The following is an 11,898-nucleotide window of genomic DNA, read 5'->3' as shown; positions in this document are numbered from 1 at the left end:
GGCACTTTGTCTTGGTCAACAGGACAGTGCAGGCAAGCTGTGTTGTGTGGAAACCTGTTTAGGGAGAGGGCCAGGCCCAGGCCCTGTTTTGCACTGGTCACAGCAGTTAGAGCTGGAATGGAACTTTGCAAACGCACGTGTAGAGAAAACAAGGAAGATCCTTCCATCCCTGCCTGGCCACCATGTGACGCGTGCTTGTGGAGTATGGTGTTGTTAGAGATCATTGCTGCTGTAGCTACAGCTGTTAGCCATGGAGGAACAGGTGGAGTCCATGAAAGACAGGAAGACAGCATTTTCAACAAAGAGACATTTCTATTTCAGCCCCTTGGATGATGGGAGTGAGAACTTGATGGTCTGCAGTATTGGGAAGACAATTGGCAAACTGGGCATAGCACTGCCAGGTGGCTATAGAAGTCCCTTAGACCTTAGACCTCAGGATCCCCATTTTCTGGTAAGGGAATTGTAGCTCAGAAATAAGATGAACACAGAACTCCTGGCTCCCGGGTAAGTATGTTTCTCAGGGACACTGTGTAAGAGGAAGACACATCTAGTTCTGTACTAATGTGGGATTTTAATGCTGGTGGGTGTTATGGCTGGACCACTGTAGTGGTTAAAGTGACTTGTAGAGCATTTGCTGTACCAGGCTGTTCTCTTGTGTTTGGCTTGTAGAGGGACTGAGGTTCAGATATATGTCTCAAATCACTGGGTAGAGCAGCACACATTGTTCCTTCCTGTCTACACCTCAGACCTTATGCTCTCAGGTTTTCCAGTGCACACGTGACATGCCTGTGCATGCTCATGTCATGTGCACATGTATCTGTGCATTGGCTCCATAAAGAACGAAGCACACAATGAACTCTGCTTCATCTTGTCAATGTAGAGTCTCAGATTTGAAGTGACTTGTTTTGCAGTCGGTGTGAGCTGAAACAGCTATGCCGTTGGCAGACCTTTCTTTACTTTTTGAGCAGAGCTGCATTTAAATATTTCATCCCATCCTGCCAGGCTCCACAAAGAGCCAGAGGTCATTGCTGGGTTAGCTGCTAAGAGGCATAAATCAAGCTGCCCTCCTTTTACTTCCTATGGGAAAGAGACTCAGTAAGAAATGTCCTATAATCAAGGGCCCTTGGGAGAAAGGCTGGGATTGAGGTGGGCAAGGGGTCTTCAGTCTCATCTTTTTGAGCACCTATTTCCATTCAGCATGCACACATGGGAAGTCAAGGTGCCTGCCCCTCTCTCCACTCTAGTTTACTCCCGACCTAAGTAGGAATCTGGGTACTTCTGCTCCTAAGTATACAACTCAGTATGATAATGATGTGCCTAAGTCTCTGATATATTTAGTGTCCTGCAATGTCAGAAGCAGCAGATTCTTATGATGGGCTGTGACATCTCTTTTCAGGATGACCACAGAGAGGAGTTAAACATTCTGTCTTTAACTATTAAGGTAACATGGTACCTTTTTAATTTATTCAGCTGTTAAGAAAAATGAAGTAATGACATTTACAAGAAAATGGATGGTATATGTGATGTGTGCATGCACACGTTTGTGCATGTGTGTGTGCACATGTACATATGTGTGTGCTTATGTGTATGTTCATGGAGGCATATGTGCATGCTGTCATATGCATGTGTGTTCATATGTACACATATGTACACATATGAGTATATGTGTTCATGCATATATACACGTGTGTTCATGCATATATACATGTGTGTTCATGCATGTGTGGGTGTGTGTGCATAAGTTCATGTGTGAGTTCATATGAGTGCAGGTGTATGTATATGTTAAAACCAGGAAAGTCTCCATGGCAAGGGAAGAAATCTTAGTGGAGGAGAGAGAAGCTAATAGGCTGTCTGCATCCAAAGTGAGGCAACACAGACAGACAGACAGACAGACAGACAGACACACACACACACACACACACACACACACACACACACACACAGTGAAGGATATACTTTGACAGGATGGGGAAGCAAGCCTGAATGGGTCAAACTGTCAAAAAAGAAACAATGATGATACTTGTAAAAAATAAATCATGTTGGCATAGAAACATATTTTTAAATAATTTTAAAACCTGATAGACTAAAAGTTCTAGGCAGTAACAAAGTGGATTTGACTCAGGGAGTTGTAAAGAAAACAGGGTTCAGGCTTTTACTTGGGAAGGGAGTATTATGGAAATTGACTGGCTTTGTACTTTGTTAGCAAACTACAAAAGATGTGAGAAGAAAACCTCACTAAAAGAATTGAATGGAAAATACGATTCCTAAGTACACAGAGGAGAGGGATTGAAAAGACAACAGTTAACAAGAGGCAAGAAAGGAAAAATAACATAGAAATGCTAAATAGAGAAAAAGTGTCAAAATACATATAAGTAACCACAACAAATGGAGACCGATTAATCCACTTCTTGAAAGACACAAAAGTGGGTACTGAGAAAATGCTGCTATGTGCAATTTATGAGACACCCTCAGAACACATTCACATTAAAGGAGTGAATGCTAGGAAGGCACAAATTAATTGAAATTAATGTAGCTATTTTAACTAGGATGAAGGAGACTTCTACATATAAACATTATCATAATGAGAAAAATTATGGATAAGAAGGGACTGTACTGTTTCATGTCAACTTGAGAGAGGAAGGAGCCTCAGTTCAGAAAATACTTCCATAAGATTGGGATGTATGGCATTTTCTTAATTAGTGACCAATGAGGTAGGGCACAGCTCATGGTGGATGGTGCCACCCATGGGCTGGTGGTCCTGGGTTCTCTAAGAAAGCAGGCAGCCTGAGCAAGCCATGGGGAGCAAGCCAGTAAGCAGCACCCTTTCCATGGCCTCTGCATCAGCTCCTTCTTCCAGGTTCCAGCCCTGCTTGAGTTCCTGTCCTGACCTCCTTCCACAATGTGGAAGTGAAAGCCAAATAAACCCTTTCCTCTTCAAATTGCTTTTGGCCATGGTGTTTTATCACAGCAATGGTAATGCTAATGAAGACAGGAGCAATGAAATAAATAATCTCTCAGTAACTTAGTATAACTATAACTTCACATCATTTCTTTTTGTCATCTTGTAAAATCTATGACGAAGCTGAAAAGAATTACAAGTAGAAATTAAAAACCGATGATCATAGTGGGAGGGACTTCTGAGCTCCCTCAGGAGCTGATGGATCAGGTTGGCAAATAGTGGTAAAGTCAGATATGTTGTGGACGAAACAATCAACCTCAATCACACCCCCAAACATGAGAGTGACCACAAGAATATGAACACACTCACCCATAATAAGTTTGAAATATTATCTATTAACTGGTCAAAACGAACTTGCAATAAGCACAAATAATTTATACAGAGAATACCTTAGAATGTGAAACTTGGAAAGTGAGGACCATTTAGGCATCCTTGGTCCTCTTGCTGATGTCGCTCCACCAAACAAATCTCTTGTTTTTCCTCTTTGAATGAAAAGAAGCATCTTTGATGTCCATATCACAATAAAATTACGTTTGCAAAACTATATTAGCCATCCCAATCATACCTCTAGAAATCAGACTTGTGTTTATCTCAGACCGACATCCTAGTATATAAATACAGCCACACATGAATACTACCTACCTATATTCATACTTACAGAACAAAATGCATTTTTTATGGTGACAACTGTAGACTACTTATATTTTCAATATAAATCCAGCAGCAAGACAAGCATATTTTGTAGTAAATATCAGCCGGTAGTATGTCACAGTAGCTAAGGACAGCTCGGCACCTAAAAATCTATGTTGAAAAGTAAGCATTTGGAGTGGGTAGATAGGTCAGTTAGTCTAGTGTTTGTTTTACAGTATGAAGTCCTGAGTTTAGTCCCCCAGAACCCATTTTAAAAAAGAGGGCCTGTGATGCATACCTAGACTCCTAGCACTGGGGAGATAGACACTGGACGTGTCTCAGTAATAAAGGTACTTTGCTGCATACTGTGAGGACTAGAGTTGGATCCCTGGAACCCATGTGAGAGAAGGAGATAAATGACTCCTATAAGTTCACCTTTGACCTTCACATGTGTGCCATGGCAAATGCATGTTCTTCCTGCATCACACTTGACACATATAAACAATAGATGAATGTTTAAAAAAAAAAGTAAGGTGGAGAACAGTTTAGGAAAACACCCTATGTTTCTCTCTAGCCTCTGCACACATGCATATATGCAAGAACACACAATAACATGTAAAAATAAAAACTGATTAATAATTAAGCCAGCTCTTATACTAAACAAAAAAAAATCAGGCTGCAAATGATTCAATAATCTCAAAGAGTAAGGCAGACAAAAGTAAATGCAAAGCTAAAGTTAATAAAGTGCAAAGTAAAAGGGAAGGTTTAGAAGTTAGTTGTTCCAAAAATTAAAGCAAAACCATTGATTCCAATAAGAAAAGGAAAAGAACACAAATCAGCATAGAAGCACACAAGTCCATCCTGTACAAAACAGCAAATCGATGGATTTACCAAAGGGGGCTGAGGGACCATTGGCTTCTTTGGTTGGCTTGGTGCTCGTATCAAGGACCATGGGCTGGCTCACAGTGTCCATCTCCAAGCCCTTATCAGCCACACAGACTGTGCGGGATGCAGCTTCGATCTGCCTGTCTGTCTAAGCCAAGGACATCTGCAGACTGATGCGGTGGCACTCTGGAAGGTTTAGTTAGAACAGGTGTTCACAGGCTCTGGGGAGAAGTTCCCGGACACAGTGATTGTGATCTCAGGGCCACGGTCCCTGATTCATCACCAGGTTTGTGAATCCAGATAATTTAAGATTTCCTATTTACCTGGGCCCTGGCTTGGAATCAGTAAGCTAGATAAGCACACTAAGGTGTTAGGGACAAGAGGGAAGGAAAAGCGTGAACCAGAAGCCAACATATCTCCTTGCATCCTGGCAGGCCTCTAATCCATCCTCATGAATGTCAGTCCCGAGAGGGAGCTTGCACATGAATATTTTAGCAATTTTTGGTCAACTGTTGATTTGTGGCCTGTCAGTATTCAACTGGTTAATTAAATGCAATGCAAAAACAAATAATTGGGAGCAAATCTGGTGCCTTTGGGCAGGCAGCTAGGGTGGACATTGGTGGTACTAGAGAAAGAACTTCACTTATGGACAGAGAGAAGGGGATGGGGTGTAGGGGATTCCAGAAAGGTCTTAATTTTATGTGAATCCAAGGTCATTTATCTGCCCTAAAAGAAGGCATTGGTCCAGAAATTCAATGTTTATCTGCAGAAAAACCCAAGGAAGAGCTGGCCACGTGCAAACAAAAGGTTAAGCATGATTTGCAACTGTTTTCCAGATAAGAGTTACATTTTTTTTTCAAGATGTTTGTTCTCTCCTTTTGTTTGTTTTCCACAGGACTTCCCTTACTCTACCCCCTGCCAAAGCTCCAGGCTGTGTAACCACTGGGAGAACATTGCTCTAATTCTTTGGTCTCTGTTGAGTAAAAACTCAAAAGGAAATCTGTATCTTCCTTCAGTAGGCAGGTGTGTGAATTCTGTCATTTCTGTCTGATCTATACTGTTTATCCCTCAGTTTCTTTGTAGACTTTTTTTTTTTCAGATTTAAAAACATCAATAGTAACACACATTCAATTTGACTGAAAGTTGCAGTGTTCTGTAGCCCGCCTCCTCCCTCCTACTTTCTATCCAGGGCTGGATTTCATGACCTCAGTTCTCAGAGCCACATATTCACTTTACTTGGAGTCCTGACTCCTTCCAAAAGGGAAATGCTCCTTCTAACGAAGCACCACCATCTACCCCTGTAAGGAAACAAAAGTGAGCATTTGCAAATAACAGTTTTGTGTGCAGACAAAGGCTTCCGGTGTTCAAAGAGCAGAATGGAAGGCATGGAGACAACCCCGACTGCTTGCCACAAGGAGAGATATTTCCAAGCCTACATAGCTTTCTGCTAGGAGGAGAAAGAGGTCTCTGGTTCACACTCAGTGGATGAAGAATAATGGGTACTGCCCATGAAAGGGAAAATGGGACACTGTGATGACTAAACCTGTCAACGGGACAGGGTCCAGAAATACCTAGGAGGAAATACCTAGGAGGTAAACCTCTGGCCATGTCTAGATTGTTTTAACTGGAGAGGGAAAACATATCCTGAATGGGGGTGCACCATTCCACGAGCTTGGGTTTTGGGTTAGTAAGGGGGGGGGCAGGGCAGAGCCAGCTGAATGTTAGCAGTCTTGTCTGTTTCCTAAGTGTAGATGTGATGAAACCATCTGCCCCATGCGCTTGCTGCCATGCCTTCTTGGCCATGATGCCCTGGAGCCTCAAACTGTGAACTATGAGCCCTTTCTTCTGTAAGTTGCTTTTGTCTTGTATTCTGTGAAAACAACAAGAAAATTAACAAATCCCACCTCCATCTTAGCATTTCTTTCATTTAATACAATTAAAATAACAGGACTGCTTTTGGCCATTCTGTTTTACTTCCTTGGTAAATATACTTATACTGAGAAGGGTAGAAAACACTCTTTAGCTAATTATTGTATGTAGTAGTGTTTTTAGTTATCAATGCAATTCTATATTTTCTCTGTTGTGAGGAGCTTTTAGACCATGAAAACTTCCATTTGGGTTTTTAGTGGGACACACCATCCACACTCATCATGGGAGTTCTCACATCCATCTAACATTAGAAGTCCTTGTGCTTTGAAAGGAACCCAGCTCAAAGACATTTAGGAAAGGTAGCGAGACAGCTCAAATCAGTGAGTTGTGACTGCTGCAGATGACCTGAGTAGGGCCAGCTGCCTGCAGCTCCTCTCAGAGTCCTGCCATACTGCCTGGCTGGCTGTGACTGGTCATGTGGAGCCTGGATGTCTGTCTGTTTGAGCTAGTATTTGGTTGCCTTTTCATTTGTGGGGGAAAATGCATGAGAATGTTCTTGGCTTCTGATGGCATTCCCAGACTTCCTCCTCAATATGTAGAAGGAAGCAATTGTTAGAGAAACCCTCTAGGAATTGAGGTCCTTTGTGGCTCATCTCTCCAACCCCACACTTTGCATTCTGACAGAAAATTGCTCATTAGTCCCTAGAGGATGACCAATTTTCCAGCACAGTCACTCAAGTGAACCAGAACTCTATGAATGTCCTAAAGACTGGCTGCCATTAATTGCCTTTTGTGGCTTTTGTTAGGCCGCGTGTCCCTATGAAGGATCCAGGTCCTTAGCTCCAGCCTGCACTAGGTGCTCTCACCAAATTACAAATGGTGCCACAAAGGCGACATGGCCTGGAGTAAGTTTATTGATTTGGAAACTTGAGATGAAACAAGGAGGTAGTTTTGGAAATCAGATCGATATTTAACTGTGTATATGTAGTATTTTGAATGCTTGGCTATGGGAAAAACAAAGAGAGCCCAGGAAAGGGAAATGAAGAGAAAACTGAACACATCTCAGTGGCTGGGAAGAAATGGCCACAGAGAACACACTCAAAGTGGGCGGGGCATACTCAAAGTGGGCAGAGCATAGCCAAGTAAGCAATGGGACACACTCAGCTGTGCTGACTGTGATTTGTGTCTTGTCCCATGAAAGCTGCAGAGGGCAGACTGAAGTAACTCATCTCCAGGGGATGGATTGGACGCAGTGGCGGAAAACATGATCGAACTAGACATCTCAAGAATGCTCTCCATGAGCAAGAAAAGAGATACCATTATAGAGGGAGCCATTATGGGCTTTAAGAGAAATCTGACACTAGAGAAATGTCCAGAGATCTACAAGGATGGCCCCAACTAACAATATAAGCAATAGTGGAGAGGCTACCTTAAATGCCTTTTCCCCCTATAATGACTACCTTATATGCCATCCGAGAGCCTTCATCTAGGAGTTGATGGAAATAAGCAGACACTCACAGCTAAACACTGAGCCAAACTCCTGGAATCTAATTGCAGAGAGGGAGAAGTGATGAGCAAAGGGGTCAAGACCAGGCTGGAGAAATCCACAGAGACAGCTGACCTGAACAAGGGGGAGCTCATGTACCCCAGTCTGACTGCTGGGAAACCAGCATAGGACTGACCCAGACTCCCTGAATGTAGCTGTTAATTAGGAGGCCTGGGCACTCTATGGGGCCTCTGGATCAGTATTTATCTGTAGTATACAAATGGACTTTGGGAGCCCATTCCACATAGAGGGATATTCTCTCAGCCTAGACACATGGGGGAGGGCCTAGGCCCTGCTCCAAATAATACGACAGACTTTGATGATCTCTCATGGAAGGCCTCATCCTCCCTGGGGAGCAGATGGGGGTTGGTAGGGGAAACAGGGGAGGATGGGAGGGTTTTAGGAACTGGGATTTGCATAGAAAACAAGCTTATTTCAAATTTAAATTTAAAAAATTGTCAAAAGGGAGAGAGAGAGGAAGCTCTCTGTGCCTCTGTTGTGGCTTGGTAAGGTGTTCTCCAACCTGGTACCTTGACTCCAGTTGAGATTACAGTTAATCTGTCTCAGGAAGGTGTGTTAATGTGTTAAAGTGGGAGGTTTGCTATCCAACCTCAGCTCAAACCTTAGATGTGCTATACATGTCCTTTGAATGTGGTTGCCCTCAACATAAGTAAGGAAATGGCTGGCGCCTCACAGGATTATTGTGGAAATTGAAGACGTAGATAGAAAGTCATTGTAAACCGAGAATCAGCGAAAAAATAAACAAATACGAGGTTGCCATGCATCACCCTGATGATAATTCTTCATCCTGATGTGTTCTAGGTTAGTACTTAGATCTAAAACTAACAAAAACTGACCACTCACCCCAATGTAGGAAGTGTTCTCCAATTTATCAAAAATCCAATAGAACAGAAAGATGGAGGGAGGGAAAATTCACTGGCTCTCTGCCTGACTGCTGGAGTGAGTAAGATACTGGCCTTCCCTTGCCTTTGGAAGTTCAGGTCAGCAGGCTTTCAGACCTGTCTATGCCATTGGCTCTCTTTGAACTGTGTCTGACTTTCCCTAGAGTAACATGAGACTGGGTCTCCATAGTCACCCGAGCTGATATTTAATAACCGATCATGTCCATTATTTTGATGATTAATTCAATCTATGCATCTACCTACCTACTTACATGTTGGTACTTCTGAGTGTGCCTAGGTGTCACAGTGGATGAGATCATTTTGCTTGGACAGTCTGTGGACTAGTAACCTCATTAAGTACTTTCTACTATTACTGTCTGGAGATTATTGTCTTCTGAGCCTGTTAATTTTCTCCAGCGGAAAATTGTATCATCTACCTAGGTGTCTAGGTAGGAGCTGAGCATGTGTGCTGCTTTCATCTGCAGACCATCGATCTTTCTATGTCCAGCCCTGTGTACTTTGCCCATGTGCCATGTGCATATAGACAGTGAGGATAGGGATCAGTGCCAAAGGAGAGATCACTCTTTCCAGCTCTGGCCTTTCTGGTCACCCTAAATACAATTAATGTTCATCCTCTGTCTCAATACTCTTCCTGTGCACATCTGGGGAAGACCTGTCTCTATCTGCCAGCATTTCACTCTGCAGCTGTCTCCTTTCTGTTAAGTTGCTCTCTGGGCAGCATCCCATCCAATGGCAGCTGAAAGGTCTTTTCTGCTGGTATCTCCATCTCTCATTTGGCTCTGTGGATTTATTCCTTTCAACTCTTAGAGGTGAAGTCCCAGGAGAGAAGATATAAGTTTTTGTTCTGTGGTCTTTACATATATCAGGAATCCAAATTGTATTTCTTCAGGAAGACTAAACAAGAGCAATTGGAATTCCCTTGAAAGAGGGGATGAGACACTGAAACCTAGAACCTTGAGGTGCAAGGTTTGAGTATTTCTAGAGCAGAACTAAAGTGACCCTTAACCAGATATAGTTGTATGAGATCATCCTGCCCTTCAGTGAGGACAACCGACTCACCTCAGAAGAAGTAAGAGCAGGAGTGAGTGTTGCCACAATCTCTGAGGCCCACAGAGCTGGGCTGTGGCTCTTCAGTGCTGACTCTTGCTGGTGTTGGTCAAGTGGCTCTTCTCCTAACTCTTAGTAAGTGAAGGATGTGGGGAGAACTGGAAAAATGGTGTGGACCCTCCAATAGAAAAATGTTGGATTTCTAGAGAAACCTGTTAAAGTGGGTACAGGAGCAATAGTTGGTGGAGCTGTTGGAGAGTTAAAAGGTGAAAGAAAGGTGTGGCTGCTGATGAGGAGGAAGGTTGGGTCCTTCAGTTTTTCTTGTGTGTAATATTGGTGAAAGGCACTTTGTCTTTGCCAAAGATTCTGTGTACAGGGCATTCAAGGAGTCACTAAGGGAAGACTGTGCTACATGGTGAATGGGAGGACCTGGAAAAGCATCTTGATGTGCAGGAGGAAACCTGTAGTTAGAATGGCATGGCTCAATGAACCTCATTTGTCTTTGAAGAAACAGAGGTGGTTTGGGGTAATAGGAAGTCATTTTGCTTTATCTTGTAAAAACAAACGGCTGAGTTCCTGTTATGTAGGCCCATCATTTCACCTCAAATCTTGAACCTGTCTTGATAGTTGGAAGGCATGCTCGGGTCATGCTAGATGAATGTATTGGGTTTTCTGACACTTAGGACATCTTCTGTAATGTCAAGGAGTGGTCATTGTCACAGTCATGAGCAAAGGAAAATTTTATTATTTCATAGCCTTAAGTGAATAGTAGGTTTCCACTAGGAATTACACTGCTGAGAAGGTTACTTATTCTTGAAGGAATTTGGGGGGAAGAAGTGTCTGACTCTGCTATAGGAGGTAAATCATCTTATTGAGACTCCTGGATTGTGAGGTTAGATCAAGTCTGCGAGAGAGGTGCAGGCATGAGAAATGTTCTCTGATGGTTAAAACATTCTAGAATACATAGAAACACATCAAATCCCATAAGGTAGGCAGAGTTTCCTGAAAATTCAGTGTGAATGGGGACCAATGTTTTTAAAAAATGTTTCAAAGAGCAAGTGTACTAGCACATCTTGTAACAAAGGGTTCCATAGTCAAGTGTGACGTAGTCCTTCTCCCCGTGTGCTATACCCAGAGTTAGTGAGAAGGAGTGGGTTGAGGAGTTCTACAGACAGGTAACCCACTTGGCTCAGGCCATCCAGAAAGTTTGAAGATGATCATTAGTTTTTTCCTTTGGAAAATGACTAGGAACAGCCAGAGGATGACAGGAGAGTGCAGCAAGGTAAATGGGAGGATGGGTGACAAGGTCCGTGCTTCCTTCACACTCCTCACAGAGATGTCTGGTTCCTGGAGGAGGGGTGGGCTCCTGGCCTCACATGAGTGCCCTCAAGGCCACAAAGGAAGAAACATATGCTGAGATATTCTGCTTGCTTCAATATGTTCATTCTTCCTCCCTCCTGCTTTCTTCCCAGGGTCCTTTTCTCTCAGATCTTTATTTTATGTATGTGGATATTTTGCATGTTTGTGTGTATGCATGTACGTATTACACCATGTGCATATTTCTTGCTCGTGGAAGCCAGAAGAGGGCACTGGATTCCTTGGGACTTGAGTTTCAGACAGTTGCAAACTGACACATGGGTCCTGGGATCTGAGCCCATGTCTTCTGGAAGAGCAGTCAGTGTTCCTAACTTCTGAGCCATCTCTCCAGCCCTTCAACAGTGTCTTGTAATTCACATTGTACATGTCTTTGATTTCTTGGTTAAACTCATTCCTGAGATTTTTTTTTTTAAAAAAATTCTCTTTGATTCTTTTAGAAGCAGTATTCTTGGTTTCTTTTTTGGATAAGCTGTCATTGGTATAAAAATGCGACTCATTTTTGTATGTCAAATTTACATCCTATGACTGTAGTGAATATGTTTATTAGTTTTAATAGTCTCCCTCTTAATGTCTGATTGATCTTGGTACAGGTCTTAGTATTGTGTGAAGTACAAATACTGAGAGTGGACACTTGCTGTATCTGTGCTAGCTCGACACAATTT

This window comes from Phodopus roborovskii, unplaced genomic scaffold, assembly GCF_943737965.1.
Source record: "Phodopus roborovskii unplaced genomic scaffold, PHOROB, whole genome shotgun sequence".
NCBI classification, from domain to species: Eukaryota; Metazoa; Chordata; class Mammalia; order Rodentia; family Cricetidae; genus Phodopus; species Phodopus roborovskii.
This window is presented reverse-complemented; position numbering follows the sequence as displayed.